The sequence below is a fragment of the Myxocyprinus asiaticus genome, chromosome 37, assembly GCF_019703515.2.
Source record: "Myxocyprinus asiaticus isolate MX2 ecotype Aquarium Trade chromosome 37, UBuf_Myxa_2, whole genome shotgun sequence".
Classification (NCBI taxonomy): domain Eukaryota; kingdom Metazoa; phylum Chordata; class Actinopteri; order Cypriniformes; family Catostomidae; genus Myxocyprinus; species Myxocyprinus asiaticus.
In genome coordinates, this window is record NC_059380.1 from 14,513,955 (window position 1) to 14,537,456 (window position 23,502).

At 41.5% G+C, this 23,502-nt stretch overlaps 1 pseudogene; it reads right to left on the reverse strand.

Annotated features, from left to right (window-relative positions):
- Nucleotides 1-23,502, reverse strand: part of LOC127427777 (S-adenosylmethionine mitochondrial carrier protein-like) — an 82,708-nt pseudogene that overhangs the window by 7,192 nt on the left and 52,014 nt on the right.

Below are 23,502 nucleotides of genomic sequence, written 5' to 3' on the forward strand. Positions count from 1 at the left end.
GTATGCAAATAAATGCAAGAAAGAAGACCAATTGCACTTCTTTATGCAAATATTAGTCGGTTAGATTTGAATGAGAGATTTTCAAATTTTTCAAACTTTGATTTTAAATTTTGAAAGTAAAACAAAACTAAATAGCAAAGTTTAAATGGAGCCTGTACGTTAAAGGAATAGTTCACCGAAAAATGAGAATTTTCTCATTCACCCTCATGCTATCTCAAACTCTTGTGAAGCTTTTTGTTTAATAAGGACAGTATTTTTGTTTTTTTCTCACCCAAGGTAATTGTACCACTTCAGTAAACATGGATTAAACCACTTGAGTCATCTGGATTTCTTTTAATCTGCCTTTATGTCCTTTTCTGAGCTTGAAAGTTTTGGACCTCACTGACTTGTACTGTTTAGACAAAAACAGCTGAGACATCTTTCAAAAATCTTTGTTTGTGTTTCACAGAAAAAGTAATATGAGTTTGAGACAGCATGAGGGTGAGTAAATGATGAGAGAATTATCATTTTTTGGTGAACTGTTCCTTTAAGAGATTCAACTGTTCTACAAACAAGAAATGCATCTCAAAAATCTTATATTTAGACACAATAGTGTTTAAAAAACACTATAAAATGTTTGAGCCAAGCTATGGGGCAAGAAAAGCTGTGGTAATTAAGGAGACATATTTACAAATGGTCACTCATTGGATAGGACAAAAAAAAAACAAAAAAAAAACTTTTAAATGGAATAAATGAAGGAGAAATGCATTGTTTTACTTCAGTAATCTCAGGCCTAATACATCATAATTCACACTCACCCAAATATTCATTGAATCTTCCACACCTCATATAAAACCAGAGGGATGTTTCCACTGGCTGTGCTCGTCCCAGCCTGATAAAGAGAGACAAAATACAGTCATGGTGGATGATCTGTCTTACGCTTCCTGTCAAACATGTACACACACAGTGTGTTTTGTCTTCCTCGTGATTCTGATATATCCCTGGGTAACTCTACCATCTCCACCTGTTCCACAGAATAATTTTCAAAACAGCTATCTATTTCAGGGATTTGTGAAAGATAGTTAACAAAACAACAGCCTAGAAGTAAACCACACAGGAATGCCTTTAAAGGGGTCATGACATGAGGAATCAAATTTTCCTTGATCTTTTGACATTTAAGATTTCATTGTAATATAAAAACATACTGTAAGTTTCAGAACTTAAAACTCCCTCCTTAAAGGGATAGTTCACCCAAAAATGAAAATTCTCTCATTATTTACTCACCCTCATGATATCCCAGGTGTGTATGACTTTCTTTCTTCAGCAGAACACATTTGAAGAAAAACAGAAAAATATCTTGCATCAGTAGGTCTTTAAAATGCAAGTGAATATAGACTTCTCTTTTTAAGCTCCAAAAATCACAGACAGTCAGCATAAACATCATCAATATGACTCCAACAGTTAAATTAATGTCTTCTAAATCGATACGATCACTTTTGGTGCAAAAAATACATTTAACTGTAATCCAACGTGAGGGTAAGCTTCACAAGAGAGTGGAGTCCAAGCGGTCTCTCGTGTGATGTATTTGCATTGCCATGATACCGACGTAATCTCATGTTCTCCACTTGGTTGAGACAACCACGATAAGCACACAAACGCACCATTGTGAGTAAAGAAACAGATAAATACAGATCTAAACCAAAATCAACCATGCTACTGTACAGCATTCCTCCTTCTCACTTGTAAACAGCGCTGCTTTTCTGGTTGTGACTCATGTGCTTCAGTTCACACGTGTTTCAAATGCCAATGCGATTACATCATGTGCATTTTTCTCCTGACCAGAAGCATGATTTAAAGTTAAAAAACTACTTAAATATTTATCTTTCTCACCAAAAGCAATCGTGTCACTTCAGAAGACATTCATTTAACAGCTGGTGCAGTATGGATGATGTTTACGCTGACTGTCTGAGATTTTTGGAGCTTCAAAAGAGAAATCACCATCCACTTGCATTTTAAGGACCTACTGAGTTAAGGTATTTTTCTATTTTTCTTCAAAAGTGTTCTGGTGAAGAAAGTCATGCACACCTGGGATATCATGAAGGTGAGTTAATAATGAGAGAATTTTCATTTTTGGGTGAACTCTCCTTTTAATAGAAAAAGAGCATTTATTTAAACCAAGCTTTAGAAATGGTTTGTTTGGAACATCTGCATATGACTGCCTCTTCAGCAAGACATCAACACATATTTTTCGTCATTGCACCCTTGGCCCTGCCCACTGGTGCTCAGTCATACTCACAAATGTGAAGAGGAGAGACATGGGCCTGTCATGGGAGATTTATCTACACCAAAGTGGACTTACACAGGACACCTTCATGTGCTTATCTGGATTTAAATGTTTTTCTATATAAAAATGCACTAGATGAACGGCTTTAACCATTATCATGCATCTTGCAATGCTTTTAAAAGACAAAATGTCAAGTTAAAACTCTAAAAAGAAGACCCTCCATTCTGTTTAATCTTGCTGTTTGCTGCCTTGCTGTTGTGCTGTTGTGCTGTTTGCTGCCTTGCTGTTTTGCTGTTTTGAAGGTGTCCTGGAACATTTTTGCACCCATCTGTGCTATTGTTAATTGTTGGTCTTTTGTAAACACGCACTAGATGGATGTCTTTGATAATTTTGATGCGTTTCCGGCGATGTGAGTCGCATTTTAAGAGCGGTACAAGCGCAGAATTTAACAACGCGTCTCATTCTGCTGCTGCCACTGACTGGGAGAAACACATGCCGTTCTGTGTGTAAAAAAACAAGGAAGATGTGAGATGTGAAGAACAGCGTCTCCGCTTTGGCCTATTGAAACCGGTTGAAGCACCCAAAATTGTATTACGTTTGTGTTTTGTTCTACTTGTCTTTCCAGCCCAACGACACCACAGTGACTGCTCGAATTTCCGCCTTCCTGGCAGACATCTTGGCCTGGATGATGGAGCACCACCTGCAACTCAACCCAGCCAAGACTGAACTCCTTGTCTTTCCAGCCAACCCTGCTGTTGAACACAACATCACCGTGCAGCTGGGTGCAACTACAGTAACGCCTTCCAAATCGGTCAGAAATCTAAGGGTAACCATCGACAACAGACTAAATTTCACAGATCACATCTCAAAGACCGCAAGATCATGTAGATTTACACTCTACAATATCAGGAAGATAAGACCCTTCCTCTCTGAACATGCCACACAACTGCTTGTCCAGTCACTTGTCATAACTAGACTGGACTACTGTAACACTCTCATTGCAGGCCTCCCTGCATGTGCAATTAGACCCCTGCAAATGATCCAGAATGCAGCAGCATGTCTGGTCTTTAATGAACCAAAGTGAGCGCATGTTACACCACTCTTTGTCTCTCTCCACTGGCTGCCAGTTGATGCACGTATTAAATTCAAGGCTCTGACGCTGGCATACAGAACAGTCACTGGGTCTGCTCCAGCATACCTAAAATAATTTATGCAGAGCTACGCGCCCACTAGAAGCCTGCGGTCGGCTAAGGAACGTCGCCTTGTTGTACCAACACGAAGTGGTACCAAAACACTTTCCTGAACTTTCAGCTTCATCATACCATGTTGGTGGAATGACCTTCCCAACTCCATCCGTGAAGCTGACTCACTCTCTGTCTTCAAAAAACGACTAAAAACACATCTTTTCCATGAGAACTTAACCAGTCATTAAAAAAATAAAAAATAAAAAAAATCCTGTTGCACTTTATTCTGTTTTGAATACTATTCTGATGCTAGTGAAACTTTGTAATACGGCACTTTTCATACCACTGTCTCCTTAAGATGATTCGCTTATGTTTTCCTCTTTTGTAAGTCGCTTTGGATAAAAGCGTCTGCCAAATGAATAAATGTAAATGTAAATGTTTTCAGAGCATTTCAGCGTGGAATGTATGTGTTTTGGGGCTCATATCAGCATGGATTGCTTGTGAACCAGTCACAATATGATTAAAGCTTTGCAAAGAAACTGTTATTGAAAGATGCGGAAGTTAAAACACTATTGGACCAGAAAACTGTGAGTAACCAGTTTCATTCATGAATGTTTCAAATGTCATGACTGTTTGATAGTTGCTGTGCATGGGTGAACAGTTTGACAAATTAAGATGAAGTGTGTTTGGTGTAAGTTATGTGTTAACCCTGAAATGTAGTTTTATAAATTATATTGTGAAGCTTGTTCATTTTCTTCCGATTGACTTTCAAATATAGCTGTATTTGAGGGGCTGCACAAAGTTAGCCAATCAGAACAGTGACTATTTACAATTAAAGTCTTAAAGGGCCAGATAGCTTAAAACCGAGCGTTTGAGACAGAGGGCCAGAGACAGGGTGGAAAATGATCATATATTATTAAATTATGACTTTTTTGGTGCAAAAAAATGTTACTAAAATTATAAGTGGCCCTCAGGCAAGATAATAAAAATATAAAAAAAAACGACCCATGACCCATTTAAAACAGCACCAATTTTCCTAGGTGCACTTTTTCAAGGTTGTTAGCAGAGAGGTTTTTCGAAGCATTCTTTCTCAATTGCTTCTTTCTCTTTAGGTAATCCCAGACTGACTCAATGATGTTGAGATCTGGGCTCTGTGGGGGCCATACCATCTGTTGCAGGACACCTTATTCTATTTCCATTCTATTCTATTTGCAAAAGGAATGTTCTGAAATCTAAAAATGTATATTTCCTATTAACACACTAAATCAGAAGTTATAAAATAACCATCTTAAGACAAATGTTTTTGTGAAACATCTAATGTGCCTTAGACTTTTGCATAGTAGCCTACTGTATATGAAATTTAGGATAGTGTACTCCTAAAACTTGAAGCAAAAAAAAAAAAAAAAAAAAAAAAAAAAAATCAGCAGATATCCACATTTAAAATTTACCTTTTCTTCTGACAATATGGACCAAAACTATTCATGACTCATCTTCTGAACTTGGACATTAACAAATGTTTGTCCAATAAAATACTCTTTAGAATGAGAATGTTCCAGAGAAAGTCTTAAATACCACCTGTCACAGACAATAGCAATAGCAATAGCAAGTTATGGGCTGTCACATTCTTACTTTATAAACAAAATTTGTCTGTAATGGTCTAATAATAAATTAATTTCTAAATTGTGTCAATTCTTTCACCCTCACTGAATGGAACAAGCTCTTCAAGGTCTCTTACATTTTTTTGTTTCATAATTTCCGCACAGACAGGGCAAGACATTTTGATTGCTTTATATTTAGACTGGGGTAATCGAGTTTTCGAGTTTTAGAACTGATCAATTGCCTGTACATTGAGCAGCCTATTACACATTCATTGCAGTTCTCCACAGTGCTTGGAAAACAGCCTGGAGTGCCTATTTGCCAAAATATACACACACTACAGCAGACCTGTCTTAACACGAGGTCTCTATTTCTTTGATTGGTTAAATGAATTTTTTTTTTGAGCAAACCTGAAGTGATGACCTAAAGCATGAGACCTCCATTGCCAAAACACATCACACTTCTGAGGAGACAGGTGCCAAAAGAGATCCCTTACCAAACACATACATTTTGTTACTCACTTACTTTGTTACTCACTATAAAAGTACCATACTTTTTAAAGGGGCAAGCACTTTATCTTTTTTACACTGAAATGCACTTTTCATGGTAGTCAAGGTTTCTTACATTAAAACCAGTTGCATTTTTTACATGATAATTTTACAACCTCTCTCTCTGACTATTAGAATTAAACAAGCTAATAAGCTCTGTTACGATCTGCTAACCTCGGCATACTGGCGTAGATTACGCTGCCACTCATCAGAGCTAACCAAATTGATAAATACTGTATTATATGTATATGTGGGATGTCATATTTTAATGTTCATGGTTTTGTTTTTGCAGCTTAGTTTTCATAAATGGTGTAGGTGGACTTGGAAGGAAGCTTTGCGAATCGATGTAACAACATGATCACACGGGAAGTCTGCATGTTTTTTCAGAGTGTTCTGGTACCCTAGGATTGGCCAAATTATGCCGCGACCGGAAGCACATTGCATCAGCAGCTTAGGAGACCAGGGTTCGGATCCCACGTTGAAACCAGAAAGTAATCTTGTTCGCATAGTGACAAGCACAATTCGGTGGTTGCTTTCCCTCTTACATAAAATTTTCACTCCACTGATGATTAGGTTTGGGGTTTGGGTTGGGAGGTAAAGTTAATAAAATGTGCATTTCTCTGAACTGCATTATATCCTGTACATCTGAAAACAACTTGCTTCACGACTTGCTTTTGGCACCCCTCCGTGGACATTTCACCCAGAAAATGGAGCTCACATGTGTCCATACGCCCAACAGTACTTACTATTTTGGCCACAGGGGGTAGTGTTTCAAATTTTGTAAGCAAAGACCGAATTTAGCAAAAGAAAAGTCAACTTACTGTTTCCAATTTCACTGAGAGATTAGTCTGGATGTAAACGGTAGTATTGTAGTACCCAATTCTCAAAATACCGTTATTATTCAAATGGTTGTACATAATTTTTGTTGTCTGTGAGGTAGCTACTATTATCTGCTCAGCCAAAACTTTATTTTATTTTTAAGTTATGTCAGCAATAAAAAATAATAAACAAAGTCTTTGTGTGTCTTTTTAAAATGTGTCTTTCCCCCTACTTTACACCATACAAAACATCACAGCTTGTTGGTGTGCTTGAATTTCCTTCAAAAATGTGCTGCATATCTAGAAATTAGATGTCTGGTTCAGGGGTCTCTTAGCGGTTAAGAATCTGTGCTCCAAACAAACTCAGGCCTTTGCTTTTAAAATGCATTATGAAGGCCATTCTCGGGCCATTTCTTGTTTTAATCATGCTTTCCCGTATTAAGGATTCAAATGCTAAGAATTGCTCTACAGTTCGTTCCATGTCTATTTCTACAAGAGATACCAAGTCTGTAGCCTGGAGCTCTGAAGCACAGTTCCATTCCAGTCCATAGACATGTGGAAATTACTCTTGAATATACAAATGCCTTCTGTCATCTAACATGCACATCCACAGGACTGTCTGTTTTGAGTCTCAACTGGCCAGCGGACAGAGAGAGGGAGTGCATTTGTGAGTCAGTACCGTCCCTGCCTGACCTTGCAGTTGGATCAAGCTGTGTGTCTACAAAGAGTTTATCTTTCTTTTCTCTCTCTCTCTCTCATCAGTTTGTTTTGTCTACATTAGGGCCCTTTGTTTGTTCACCTTACATCTGGGAGGCATCAGAAGACAGCAGATTTAAACAACAGTCTCAAAGTCTCACCTTAGCCAACATTATCCAAGTTTTTGCCACATCCAGCGGAGTCGTTACGAGCGCTGCTACTCCACCTGGAAAAATACATATTATGTGTATGCATTCACGCACAAACACAAACAAGCACTAATTACAATATTAATCGTATTATAATTACCACTGAAAATGTAAATATGTGACATGACACAATATACATGACGCACTGATCAACCCCATGGAAAAAGAGCAAATGCGGATCGATTTTTCAAACTAGCCTGGCACTGTCACGCACGCGTAAACACTTTATGTACATTTATAAACTTGCTTTGCTTAAATGAGAACAAAAAGAGGTTCACTCTCTCTTCGTTAAAATGATTAGACAAACAATATTTGTATGTCCTTCCCAATGCAAGAAGAAACAGCTATATTCACCATCAGGTCTGATTTCACTTGACTTATTAAAACGTCCCCCTGGACACAGGTGATTTGTCTTTAAAGGAATGTTCTGGGTTTATAACAAGCTTTATTGTGACATAAATTTTGATTTGTGCCCCAATTTCTAAAATCAAACATAAAATGTGTTTGGTCCAAGGCATTTCAGAGGGGTTAAAAGCATAAATGTTCAGTTCATTTTTTTTTTTTAAGTACTTTTATTAATTCTTCAGCACAAAAAATTTATTTATGTTATCTGAACTGTAAAGTTGTCTTAATCATCCTTTTAGTGAGGGGACTACTCTTTAAGGCATCTGATTATGCATTAATGATATAATTCTCATGGACATGCACTTGTGTTCAGTATGCCCTATTTTATAATTGTTGGTTTATGTACATATGCACCAGATGGATGCTTTTGGCTGTTGCGCCATATCTTGCCATTTTCTTGAGCATCTTGTATCATTAACACTGTGTTTCACAGTATTAAAAAAGTTTCAAATAGTTTAACTTTTGACAGATGATCAATGTCAGTTTTAAAACAGTATACAATGTTTTGTCAAAAAAAATTTCACATTTTTGGCACCCATTTACTTGTATTGTTTGGACCTACAGAGATGAAATATTCTTCTAAAAATCTTCACTTGTGTTCATCAGATGAAAGGCAATAGTGCACTTCTGGGATGACATGAGATCAAGTAAATGGTTAGAGAATTTTCATTTTGGGTGAACTATTCCTTTTAGTGGGTTTTCTTTTTCAAGCCAACTACTGTCATGACGGAGCAACAGTTTACAGAGAATATTGCTGAGAGAGAAAGGTAAAGCAAATATATTTAGAGCAACTTACCAGAATAATAACACATCCAGTTTAATGGCACAGACGTTTAAAGGTAACTATTTCCCCATTGAGTACTGAGGTTTGTTCCCGCCACGGTAATGCAAGAAAGCATGTTAAGTATGTCACGTATTTGCATAGAGTATCTTTTTGCCTTTAGTCTGCCATAGAAATGTAAAGTATTACACTTTTCTCATCAAATGTTGATAAGTAAGTGATTCATTTCTGAATAAAGTGATTAAATAGTAAGCATATTATGTAATTAGTTTGATTAAATGTTTTAATTGATTAACGGCCCTTGTTAGTGTGTTTTTGTAAGGCTCCCTTTGTAAGTGCATTCTAGTACACAGTTTTTGCTTGTTTTAAACTGAGGCAAGAGTCAAATTTATTTTATTGGTAATCAACAGCATGTCACAGATGCTATCAATAGAGCTAAAGTTGTATTGAACCCAAAACATTCCTAAAAATTTAAAGGAGGAAACACTGATTAAGAGTGAGGGAAAAAAAACAAAAACAGTTGAGGTTTAGTTCATCACATTTGTTTTCATGATGTTTCAAAATGCTTCTAACAACTGCAATCCTAAAGCAGTAAATCTGTGCCAAAGAAGCACATGTGCACACACAATTCAATTCCACGATTAGTGTCCAGGTGGTGTGGCCAGCAACAGGATGTTCTTTCCCCAGTGGATGAAGTGTCCTTGTTCCGCCATACTGTCCGTGTAGTCCCAATACCTGGTAAAGACCATGGTGAGTTATGACCCTTGGCTGAGATGCTTTCCAGAATGTGGGGTGACTGGGAAGTCAGACAGCTGCAAAGGCCCCTAGGCCATATTTGCAGTGCCTTATAAGCCTGGACATAGTTAGACTGGATCTAGTTTAGACCCAGCAAACTCAATGAATGCTGACAACAGCTATGCATGTTACAGAGAGTTTGATGGAGGGGCAATATAAGGTCAGCTTCCTCTCTTTTTTGACTCTCCAGTAGGGCTGGGCAAAATAATATATTGAAAATTCACAATTTTCGGCTGATATTTAAAATTAATCAACAATTAATGTCACAATGATTTTAAATTTGCTTTTTATTTGGCCATTACATTTCTTAAAGGCTGCAATTTTAAACTAGACAAAGATGCTTTAAAAGCTTCTCTGATTTAAACTTCAGTAGGAAAAACAGTGTTAGATTTGGTCAATTTGATATGTCATCGTGAATCACTTTAAACTGTCTGTTTTAATGAATCGACTCTGGCTCAACGAAAATATTCACTGACATCTTGCATGTCATTTTACATTTAGCAAAAGGTTTTAGTAACAATATATTTAGGTAAATATTCCTGTTTATTACTACCAGTGTTAATCTTGACAATGAAACTACTGGCAAAAATGTACATTGACAAAGGATACAATAATGAAGACGAGACCAAAAAAGATGCATCATGGCGATAATTGACGATTTGATGAAAACATACTGTTGACGAAGATATGACGAGAACAAAAATAATACTGCAAGATACAGTTCACAACAAGAAGAAACATCTAGAGAATCATGTGTTTTCTGCACAGACAATAAAGCGCGTGAACAGGTGAACGTGAACTAAGTTATGTGCATCAGAATGTATAACTTGTGCTATGAATGCTTTGTTTCTGTAAATTAATAACTAAAGCATGAAAAATTCAATATATTAGAAAGTAGCTAATACAGTAGCTAATTTCAGGAACTCAGGCTTTTCTAAGGACAGTTTCTCTATTTTGTTGTATCTTATATGTTTGTGTAGCACTTCTCAGTGGAAGGAGGAGGCGAGAAGCAGATTTCCTGGTTCAGGTAGGCGTTTTTATTTTCCTCACTGCAGCACATACACACTCTCAGGGCTTTACGTTGTTGGATAACACAGTCTTAAAAACATCCACAAACTAGCTTACAAAATACACTCTCAACTTTGTAATAATAATAACTTTTGACTTCACAGTCCGTGCTCAGGCTCTGCCTCTCCTCTAACTGCTGTGTGGCTCTATTTATGCCGCTCTCCCCGTGCTCACTGAAATTAGAGACAGGTGTTAGACATAATTTAACTCAGGTGTAAGCACCCTTACTGCTTTCTCTCTCTCCGGAGAGATGCTTGACCACGCCCCCGCTGCCACATATCCCCACCGCCCGACTCAGGCCCGGGCGGCATCCGGCCTGCCTACCAGTCCCCCCACATTCCTGGAAAGGAAATCGGCGACAGCCATCTGCGCTCCCGGTCTGTGGACCACCTTGAACTTAAACGGCTGAAGAGCCAGATACCAACGGGTGATCCGGGCATTGGTATCTTTCATGCGGTGGAGCCACTGGAGTGGGGCGTGATCGGAACAGAGGGTGAAGGCCCGCCCCAACAGGTAGTATCGGAGAGTGAGGACCGCCCACTTGATGGCAAGACACTCCTATTCCATGGTGCTGTACTTAGTTTCCCTCAACGAGAGCTTACGGCTAATGTACAGCACCGGGCGCTCCTCCCCCTCCACCACCTGTGAGAGCACGGCCCCCAGCCCCCTGTCTGAAGCATCTGTCTGTAAAACAAAAGGGAGAGAGAAGTCAGGTGAATGTAAAAGCGGCCCCCCGCAAAGTGCAGCTTTAACTTGCGTGAACGCCTGCTGACACTGCTCCGTCCATTGGACCTGGTCTGGAGCTCCCTTTTTAGTGAGATCAGTCAGTGGGCTGGTGACGTCCGAATAATTAGGTATGAACCTTCTATAATAGCCAGCCAGCCCCAGGAACTGTCTCACCCCCTTTTTGGTCTTGGGTCTCGGGCAGGTCGCAATCGCCGCTGTCTTGTCAATTTGGGGACGCACCTGCCCGTGGCCCAAGTGGAACCCCAGATACCGTACCTCCACCTGTCCAATCGCGCACTTCTTCGGATTCGCTGTGAGTCCCGCTCGGCGCAGCGATCTCAGAACTGCCCTCAGATGTTGCATGTGCCGCTGCCAATCATTGCTGTAAATGATGATGTCATCTAAATAGGCAGCGGTGTAAGCTGAATGCGGTCTGAGGATTCGGTCCATGAGACGCTGAAACGTAGCCGGGGCCCCAAACAAACCGAACGGAAGTGTCACAAATTGGTGTAATCCAAACGGTGTGGAGAAGGCGGTTTTCTCACGGGAATTGGTGTCAAGGGGATCTGGCAATAACCCTTCATCAAATCCAACGTCGAATAAAAACGAGCAGTGCCCAACCGATCGAGCAACTCATCAACGTGAGGCATTGATACGCATCAAATTTAGACACCGCGTTGACTTTTCTATAATCCACACAGAATCGCACAGACCCGTTGCTCTTAGGCACTAGAACAACTGGGCTGGACCAATCGCTGTGGGATTCTTCTATTACCCCCATATCAAGCATCGCATCCAATTCTTCCCGAACGATTTTCTTCTTGTGTTCGGGTAATCGATAGGGGCGGCTACATACCATGACCCCCAGCTCGGTCTCGATGTGGTGATTGATGAGGTTTGTACATCCCGGTAGAGGGGAGAACACATCCGCAAACTCCTGTTGCAACCTAGCAACCTCCGTGAGTTGACTCAGTGAGAGGTGGTCTCCGCAAATGACCGGGGTGAACTGTTTATGTTTTGAACTCACCTCCGGTCCGAGCTCCACCTTCTCGGGAACTACCGTAGCCAACGTCACGGAAACCACCTCCCTCCACAATTTCAGGAGATTGAGGTGGTATATTTGACGTGCGCCCCCTCTATCAGTTTGTTTAACCTCATAATCGAGATCTCCCACTCGTCATGTGACCTCAAAGGGTCCTTGCCACTTGGCGAGTAATTTAGAGCTCGATGTGGGAAGCAATTCAAGCACTTTATCTCCTGGTGCAAATTCCCTTAGCTGAGTTCCCCTGTCATATAGTCGGTGCTGTCGTTCTTGAGCTTGGAGCAAATTCTCCTGTGTTAGCTGCCCCAAAGTGTGGAGTTTTGCTCTAAGATCAAGAACGTACTGAATTTCATTTTTACTGTTTGAAGGTCCCTCCTACCAGGCCTCTCGCAATATATCAAGCACACCGCGTGGGCGTCGCCCATACAGCAGCTCGAATGGGGAGAAGCCAGTGGAGGCTTGCGGGACCTCTCGTACTGCAAATAACAGGGGGTTTATCCCAATTTCTAGCATCATCGTGCACGAACTTACGAATCATGTTTTTGAGGGTTTTATTAAATCGTTCCACCAGGCCATCCGTTTGAGGATGGTATACACTGATGCGAATCGATTTAATATTTAACAACTCGTACAGTTCGCGTAGTGTCCGTGACATAAACGTTGTGCCCTGATCGGTGAGGATTTCTTTTGGAATGCCCACCCGGGAGATTATTTTGAAGAGTGCCTCCGCAACACTGCGTGCTGAGATGTTGCGAAGAGGCACTGCTTCCGGATATCGTGTTGCATAGTCCACTAGGACCAATACAAAGCGATGTCCACGTGCTGACCGTTCTAATGGCCCGACGAGGTCCATTCCAATTCTCTCAAAGGGGACCTCGATCAGAGGGAGAGGGCGCAATGGCGCTTTTGGGGTGGCCGGTGGGTTAACCAGCTGGCATTCGCGGCATGCCGCACACCACCTGCGGACATCGCCGCCAATGCCCGGCCAATAGAAACGGGCTATTAGACGGTTCAGTGTCTTCCTTTCTCCTAAGTGACCTGCCATGGGATTATAATGAGCCGCCTGGAATACCATTTCCCGACGGCTCCTTGGAATCAAAAGTTGGGTTGTATCCTCTTTGGTCCGAGTGTCCTGTGTCACTCTATACAACCGCTCATTTATAATTGCAAAATAGGGGTATGAAAGGGCAATGTCAGGCTGGAGTCGTTGACCATCGATGACTCTCACTTGGTCAAAGGCGTGTTTGAGAGTTTCGTCTCGCGACTGCTCCAAAGGGAAATCCCCCTCAGGGAATTCCCTGAGAAGAGGAGGGGCTGCAGCCTCTCCCCCTCTCTCATCATTATGACGTGGAGCTGTCGAGGACGGCCCCGGCTCCACCTCCCCTGCCAGAGCATCGCACATTGCACATCTCCCTAACTTCGTACAGGACCCATCCGCGCAAATTCCCTTTAATAAAGCTCTAAAGTCAGGCCAATCAGTCCCCAAAATCAGCGGATGGGTGAGGCGGGAACTAACCGCGGCCTCCACTCTATGCTTTTTCCCCCGGAATTTAATCGTCAGGGTCACCACCGAATACTTGTGAATATCCCCGTGTACACATTTCACCTTCACTGTTTTAGTTGTGACCAATGCCTCGGGTTGAACCAAGCATTGGTGGATAGTGGTTTGATTACACCCGGTGTCCACCAACGCTTGGTGAGTACGCCCCTTGACACTTACTGGTATCCGGTACGCTCCGGCCCGGTCGGGGGCAGCCTGTGGGAGGTCAGAGACCCGCAACACCGTCCCCAGCTCCATCAGAGGGCACTGATCTCGGAAGTGGCCCTGGTCTCTGCACCTCCAGCAGGCCGGCCCAGGCGCTACCCCCGCACTTGCGTCAGTGGGCGCCCCCCCCCGAGGGGGAGAGCGGCGGGGCATTGGAATAGGGGAAGGTGTCGCCTCCCACACCCGGGGAACTGGTCTCTGTGGCTGAAGTTCTTCTCGTCTGCATGGGGCAGGAACAGGACCTGGAGAGAGAGCAGAACGAGAGGAGATAGGGGAGGGGAATGAGACAGGGGGAAGAGATAGAGAGAGGGAGGGCTCTTCCGCCCTCGGGATCGCCGCCACGTGGTCCTCCGCAAGCCGGATAGCTTCCTCCAGCGATGCCGGGCGGTGGCACTGGACCCAATCTGCCGTCCCTTTTGGCAGTTGATGTACTAATTGTTCCAGTACCACCTGGTCGATGATCCCGTCGATGCCACGGTCCCCCGCTAGCAACCATCTTCGGCAGGCGTCGCGGAGCCGTTGGGCGAAGGCAAACGGGCGGTCAGAGTTCTCCGGATCGCCTGTCGGTCCTCTGCTTGCGCGCGCATGAGCTCCACAAACTGGCGGTCTTGATCTTGCTGGAGCTCAAGCAGGGATTGCTGGTGGCTCCGATGTAGGCCAGCGAGGGCTTGGAGGATCTCCGCCAACTGGGAGGACTCTACGGGGCGACTTCCATCCATCTTCAACCAAACTTCAGTCCCGGGTTTCGGTACCAGTGTAGCACTTCTCAGTGGAAGGAGGAGGCGAGAAGCAGATTTCCTGGTTCAGGTAGGCGTTTTTATTTTCCTCACTGCAGCACATAAACACTCTCAGGGCTTTACGTTGTTGGATAACACAGTCTTAAAAACATCCACAAACTAGCTTACAAAATACACTCTCAACTTTGTAATAATAATAACTTTTGACTTCACAGTCCGTGCCCAGGCTCTCCCTCTCCTCTAACTGCTGTGTGGCTCTATTTATGCCGCTCTCCCCATGCTCACTGAAATTAGAGACAGGTGTAAGACATAATTTAACTCAGGTGTCCTTACCGCTTTCTCTCTCTCCGGAGAGATGCTTGACCATGCCCCCGCTGCCACAGTTTGATACATGTTTAAATTAATAAATGTGAATATATATTTTTTTTCAATGTTGGAAAATGTCATTTAAAGTTTGGTCTGTTACTGTTTTTTTTTTTTCATTTTGCACATTATCATCAATTATGTTATTTTTGTTCACTAAAATTAAACTTGATGAAACTAATGAATATGACATGACAAAATGTTAAAAATGTTTTCAGCAGGGGGCCTGGGTAGCTCAGTGACGCTGACTACCACCCCTGGAATCGTGAGTTCGAAACCAGGACGTGCTGAGTGACTCCAGCCAGGTCTCCTAAGCAACCAAATTGGCCCGGTTGCTAGGGAGGGTAGAGTCACATGGGATAACCTCCTTGTGGTTGTTATAATTATGTGGATCTCGCTCTCAGTGGGGCTCGTGGTGAGTTGTGTGTGGATGCTACTGAGAATAGAGTGAAGCCTCCACACGTGCTACGTCTCCGCGGTAACGCGCTCAAAAAGCCACATGATAAAATGCACAGATTGACGGTCTCAGACGTGGAGGCAACTGAGATTCATCCTCCGCCACCCGGATTGAGGTGTCACTACGCCACCACGAGGTCTTAGAGCGCATTGGGAATTGGGCATTCCAATTGGGGAGAAATTTGGCAAAAGACTAAAACTATGACAAAAACACAAAACTGTAAAAATGAACACTGTTTAATATATATATATATATATATATATATATATATATATATATATATATATATATATATATATATTTGTATTGTACAGATAAAAGAGAATGATTCAATATTCTTGTGTTTATTTAGTGAAAAAACAGTGTTGAGAACATGCCTTATTTTTTAACTAGATTTTTACTGTATTTTACTTCTTACATTAAATATTTTGAATCCAATTGACAACAACAGCTATTTGGTTGAAATCATGATTCCTCTGATAAAGACAAAAATCACCCTTTTTTAGCAATTTTAGACCAAATACAGTACATTAATATCGAGATATATTTTGAATATCGTAAAAGGGCTGAAGAATATAACTTGTTTAGCTGTATCCCCCAGCCCCACTTTCCACCTCTAATTGGTTGTTTCTGTCCCTCTCTGTCAGTGTACACCTGCTGGAAAACAACCTGGTGTGAGAATCTTGACCTGTGTGGAATTAAACAGGAATGTGGCTGGGTAAAGTCTGGATATTCCTGGCGTTGGACCTCATCCCAATTTCCTATCTCTTTCTCCTTTCTCTCTCTTTCCCAGACCTCTGTGCTGAGGCTAATCCAACACACCTGCAACAGCTCCACACACTGCAGCCTGCCAAGAGTCCAGCCATTCCCCCTTCCTTCTCCACCACACGGCCTACAGAGAGAGAAAAGAAAAGAAAGAATTGGGGATTATTACATTTATTAAGACACATTTTAAAAACAACCCAAAGCCCTTGGGTTTGCATGTATGGGAACTAAACAGAACAGCAATGTTAATGTCCACATTTCCAGAATGATGTCATGGTTTAATTTCCCCCTTAAGGAACAGTGACAAAGTCTGAAAGAAAGAAGCCTAAAACATCCCAGAACTCCACAGCTCAGCAAAACGCTGTCCTAGATATTGTACACACATGCAACACTGTCAAGCCCTGGAAAACACATTGTCTTACATGGTTCAGAGGTTTCCAAGAAGTGACTGGAAAATGATATTAAGCTTTGATGAGAGTTGCAGATGAAAGAGTATTATGAGTCTAGCATTTCTACATTGTGCAAAGCGGAGATCCTGGTGCTACCAAAGATATTGTTAAACCGAGCCAAAATTAAGCTGCCTTACTGTCTACCTACACAACTGCATTATAAGGCAGCATCAAAACTGAAATGGAACATCATGACTGATTTTGAGTGCTATTCATGGGCAGCAACTCAACCACACAAAAAGTGCCCACAAAAAGCACTTCTCATGTGAAGCGCACAGGAGACTCTACTCACACTGGAGTGCAAAAGTCAGATTCTGGAAGTAAAAGTCCCATTAATTTTCTCCATGAGCTCCAAGGTTGTTAATCGATGGTAATCGATGGTATTTGCCTCTTATGATGGTATGGTTGAATCTTTCAGTCTGCGTTAATTCAGCTTCATTGTTTAAAAATCGTGTTTAATAACAGAACTACAGGTGAGGAACTACACTGCCCAGAGAATCGCTGCCAAAAAAGCGAGCCAAACGAGCCCAGCAGCATCCGCCCACTCCTATAATGCATTGTGAGTGAGGCAATCAATTAGGTCTCCTTTCCCCTTAACCCTCAGGGGTCGACGAACGCGCTGGCGCGTCCTGCTGGATTTTTTCCTCATGACAGCGGAAACAACTTAAAATACTCTGTCATTTTTGGGCATACAGATAAGTGTAAGACATCATTAGAGACTATAAAGGGTCTACTTTTATTTGTGTACACTCACAGTAACACAAAAGCTTGCACTTTCAGCCGTCTCTGTCTCCATGAGCATTTTTCTGAAACATGTCACAAAAATGAACTGAAACTCAGCGAATACTTATCAGACAAACATTAAACATATGTCTAAAGAAAGCTTAAAATGTCTACTTTTATATAAAACAATTCAAATTTAAAACAAATATTCTGCTGCAATGTAATCTCTATGAAACTAAAGAGATGTACAGTTTCTCCTGGCTCAGCTAATTATTGCTAATGTGATCCCACCCACGCGAAGAGGGCGCTATTCATACGGTAATGTGCTGAGGCGATCTATGCAAATGGTAAATGCCCCCAACAGTGCCTTAAAAAACATCAAGTTCATTCACTTTCCTGCGTGTTTGGAAGATGGCACGCTACACAGTTGAGGAAGCTCCTGGATAGTGACGAAGAGTTCACATTTTCCTCAGAAGAAGAGCGGGACTCCGACGATGAACGTTTGCATTATGAAGAGCAACTTGATCCAGCCGAGGATACAATTTCGGATGAGTAAGTCTTTACTTACATTAGTTGACATGCTATTTTATATAAACATGTACATATTTTACTAGTTGGACTATTTCTAGACTTGCCAGCCAGTATTCAGTGTATTGACATTTGAAATATGTCCTAATAGGCAAGTTTTAGTTACATTTAAATGTTGTTTCGGCTAAAGCAGGTATTTAAATTGTAAGCTGTATGATATAAATATGATATGTAATATGATATAAAAATAATATGAATGTTTAGATTATATTTTAACTAGTGTTTATGCTGCCTCATTATCATCAATAAAGCTTTTGCTTGCAAATATCTGTTCGGGTGTAAATGTGTAAAATGTGCTGTAAATATGCCCATATTAGAAAATCAGCATATTAGAATGATTTTTGATGGATCATGTGACACTGAAGACTGCAGTAATGATGCTGAAAATTCAGCTTTGATCACAGGAATGCATTTCATTTTACAATATATTAAAACAGAAAACAGTTATTTTAAATTGTATAAATATTTCACAATATCACTGTTTTTGCTGTATTTTGGATCAAATAAATACAGCCTTGGTGAGCAGAAGAGACTTCTTTTAAAAACATAAATCTTACAGATCTAAAACTTTTAAACGGTAGTGTAGGTCTAAAGTTTTTAAGTGAAGTCTTTATGTAAAGAAAATGCATAGTCAGATTACTTCTTTTAACTTAAACTTGATTTTGTGAATAAGCTACAAACAATACATTCAATCATTAAGTCTCCTCACATTCATTCTCTCTCAGTCACATTCCTCATTGATAGGCCCAGGGGAGGTGTCATTGTCTCCTCAGGTGTGAATCACATCAATATTCATGATCATCCTTGCATATGGCCTTTCTAACACTTAAAGAGTCTTACAAAAGTTAAACGACTATATTGTTTTGTATGAATGAGTGATCAGGATGGTTTTCACATAATTTTGTAGCAAAAATTCTAGGCTACAAGATCCAGTTCTCAAATGTCTTGTGAACAAATGTTTAGTATGTGTTATATGGCCTTATTTCAGTGACTTAAAATTTCTGTTTTTTCAAAAACCACGCATAAACGTTATTTTCTCAAAAATACAAATATGTACATACATGTTGCTCACATATTATTGTAGCCCAGTTTGAGCGGAATACAGTTTTATCAGACTTTAGCCATTAATATGACTTTAAGCAACTGAAAAAAGCACAAATTTCAAGGCATGTCAAAACTTCTCCAGGGCCCAAAACACCCTCAGACCCCAGAAGGTTAAACTAATTATATATTTGTATATATCTGAATATTTTGCTATAAGCTTCAAATGCATAGTTTCAATACTTATAATCAAAAATCAACCAAATATCAACAGTTTAATATATTTCCATTATTTTTAATGTGATTACATAATTCGCAATGCTTCATGGGATTGCAGTTCACGCCCTCTTGAAAGATGATAAGTACGCATGATTTTATAAAATCCCTATGGAAAAAATGAATGGGAAAACACAACTGGAAACAAGATGGCAGAAAAAGTGGGTGGGTACTGTTGCACTCTATTGATTTGAATGATGTTTGACATTAACATGATGCTAAGCTAACAATGTGATATTAAAATAACAAGAAAGAAATAGCACACATAAATATTGGGTAAAATAGTCCTTTTTGAATAAGATTTAAGTTTTTTATGGGTTCTTTTTGGTTCTGAATGAAATATAAGTATACAGTATGTATCATCAGAATTTCCCTCAGCTCATTTACTACCAAGAAAGCAGTGCATTACAGTGTTGCCTTATATACTAATGATATATGCTATACTGCCTTAGCATTTGGCCAACATTTTAGAATAGCCACTGAGTTGAGAGCAAGCATATGATGCTGCCTTAAAATGCTGACTAGCAGCTCACTAGGTATTGGAACTGAGCTATTGTGTGTAAGACTTACGTATGCAGCAACAGGTGCGATCTGTAGCCTCAGGTAGGACAGGTTTGACAGGATCTCAATTACACAATTAGTGTTAAGTTGAGGACAGCAAATTGTTGTTTGAGTTGAGACGGTTTTAAAGAGGTGAAGTAGGAGGGAAGGAATGTGGTAAATTAAATCTGATGTATGTCATTGTGGCAGCGGGGGCGTGGTCGAGCATCCGCCCATAGAGAGAGAAAGCGGTGAGGGAGCATACACCTGAGCCAGATTATGATTAACACCTGTTTCTAGTTGCAGTGAGCTTGGGTAGAGCGGTATAAAAGTACCACACCACCGACAAGAAGGGGAGAGAGAGAGCCAGAGATCTAGATTCCCGCTGGGTAGTTGATGCGTTAATGTGAAGCTAAAGAGTTATTGTGAAGCTAAAGAGTTATTGTGAAGCTAATGAGTTATTGTGAATCAGTGAGCTCAGAAAATTGACAATTAAAAAGCCTTACCTGAGACTGAAGAAACCCGGTTCCCTGTGTCCTCCTTCCCTCCCTGTGTGAAGTTTTGTTACACTGGTGCCAAAACCCGGGACATGGAACCGAAGGAAGTATGCCCCATGGAGTCCTTGCCACTGGCTGAAGTCCCTCGCCGGTCAGCACCACTCCCACCAACAGGCCCTGCTTGAGCTCCATCAGGACCAGAAACGCTGTTTCAATGAGATCCTCAGGGCTCAAGCAGAGGACCGGCAGGCGAACCGAAGCCTCCTCAGCCAGGAGAAAGACCCGGCTGCGACCCCGGACAACACTAGTCCCTTGCACCCGCCCTCACTCGTGAAGATGGGCACGGAAGATGACCCCCAAAGTCTTTCTCGACCTGTTCAAGCAGACCGCCGAGATCTGGCATAGGCCACGTGCTCAGTGGGTGGCCCACCTTATCCCTTTGTTGTCCGGGGAGGCCCAGCTCGCAGCTCAACAACTTCCGGCAGCTAGTCTCCTGGCCTACGACGTCTTGAAGAAAACCATCCTGCAGCGGGTTGGCCAGAGCCCATAAGAACACTGCCAGCTCTTCCGGTCAATGAAGTTGGAGAGGACCGGCAGCCCGTTTGCCTTCTCTCGACGTCTCTGTGACATCTACTAGCAGGGGACCGTGACGTCGAGGGAATTATCGACCAAGTGGTGCTGGAACAGCTGATCTGCCAGCTTCCAGAAGGGGCGGCAGAATGGGTCCAGTGCCATCGCCCGGCATCGCTGGACCAAGCGTTCCAGCTGGCGGAGGAGTCTGTAACGTCTGTGTAAGATCAGTGATGGCTAATTACACTTTGTTTGAAAAAAACTTTGTTTGAAAAAAAACCTTTTAGCCTTTTGACATTTGCATATAAATTACTGACCTGGCCTCCACGTTTACATTTATATGGGTGCTAAATTGCAGATGGTCTTTATCACTATCAAAAGGATGCTAAAACAGGTCTCCTCTGAAGTGTCTCCATCAAGCTTCAAACACATTCCACAGAAAGGGGGGTGACCCCCCCCCGTGCCAGGCACCAGAGCAGTTGTCTGTCTCCAGTAATTCCAATACACGTCACACACACACCTAAAGACATTTTCTCTATTTAGGCCATAGTAAGCAGTTATAAATGTATCTGCTATGTGCATGTGTTGTATGTATATTCCCCTATTATATTAACTTGGTTAAAACCCTTTACTTGTATTAGTTAGATGTTAAACGCATATATTCAAGTGTATGAGTGTATCTCTGCTTTAATATCGTCTGGAGGTTACCTTCTTGGTATCAAAATGATCTTCTCTTTATTTCTCACACCATAATGGGTGACCCCCATGCCAGGCACCAGAGCAGTTGTCTGTCTCCAGTAATTCCAATACACGTCACACACACACCTAAAGACATTTTCTCTATTTAGGCCATAGTAAGCAGTTATAAATGTATCTGCTATATGCATGTGTTGTATGTATATTCCCCTATCATATTAACTTGTATTAGTTAGACGTTAAATGCCTATATTCAAGTGTATGAGTGTATCTCTGCTTTAATATCGTCTGGAGGTTACCTTCTTGGTATCAAAATGATCTTCCCTTTATTTCTCACACAATAATGTACACCATGTGATCGTGAAATGCATCGAACAATTCTTACTATGTTTTGAATTAAAAGCTGCACTAGAGGTCCAGATCAGCAATAAAATGCGAATGGGCCATAAACGGAGACAAAGGATGTTTCTCCCGCTCAAAATGCATGCCTCTGATTGGCCACTCCACCCACAAAATGGGTGCGGCAATGAACTATCAAAACTCCAGAGCGCAAAGAAATCATCGCTCAAAACTCTTCTTCTTGAGACCAACCCACTCCAAAACTCTCTCTTGAGTTTAACCTTCTGGCAGTGTTTACCTTCAAGTAACTTTGTGGATTTCCTGTGGACTTCTTCAACTCACTCCTAAAGAAATCATCGAGAACCTCGTCTACCGCATCAAGACTCTTATTCAGCAACAAACCAATGCAAGTAACCATTTACAACTGATTAGATGCGCGTTTAAGTTTGAACCCCTTTTAAGGTGAATTGTGCCTCTGATGATTCTCATTTAGGTTGTGGTTAACTGATGTGAAATATTGCCATTCTGTGCTCTCTCTCTCTCTCTCTTTTCCTTACATTCCTTCATTCTATATATGTATGTTTTGCTTAGTTTGTTTGTATGTTAGTTATAGTTTCATTTATTAAATCCCTTATATTCACGATTGATTGTCTCTGTGTTCCGCTCATAATTCAAAGTCACTGAATGTTGCTCCTTGCTACATGCTAAACTACTGCTAGCACTGTATAAGTAGGAAGACTATTGTTCCTTGGCCAGGAAAGTAATCTTCCTAGAATTGATAAATAATTATATTGTCTGCTCGCTGGACGGACAGATCAAGTAATTGTAATATCGATTCTGCTACAGTTAATTCTAAGATCTAATCTAAATATTTATTATTAATTATAACCAGTTATAATTAATTATAAATAATTCCCTTTTAAGCTAATTTGCTACAACCATATGGTGGCATGCCCAAGGGCGGAAGAGCCCTCTCTCTCTCTCCCCTCCCACTGTGCTTCCTCCCATCTCATCTCATCCAACGCCCCCCTTCCCTCTCACTCTGTCCTCTTTCCAGGCCCTGTTCCTGCACCTCGCTTGTGCCGGTTTATCCCTTTCCTGGTGACTTCAGTGCCTTCCCGCTCTCCCCCTCAGGTGGATGCACCTACCCCCTTAAGTGTGAGCGTAGCGCCTGGGCCGGCCTGTTGGCGCTGCGGGGATCTGGAACACTTCTGGGATCAGTGTCCTGTGATGGAGCTGGGAACTGTAGTGCGGATCCCCGATGCTCCACAGGCTGCCCCTAATTGGGTTGGAGGGTACAGGATACTGGTAAGAGTCAAGAGGAGTACACACCAAGCCTTGGTGGACATGGGTCTGCCACCCCTCCCTTCCTCAGGAGATTTCCCGAAGGGGATTTTAAACGAGCAGTTGTATAAGGTGACGCAGGACGCTCAAACAAAGGAAGATACAACCCAGCGCTTAATACCGCAGAGCCACCGTGAAATGGAGTTCCAGGCTGTTCATTATAATCCGAGAAAACCACTGAACTGACTAATAGCCCGTTTTTATTGGCCGGGCATTAGCGG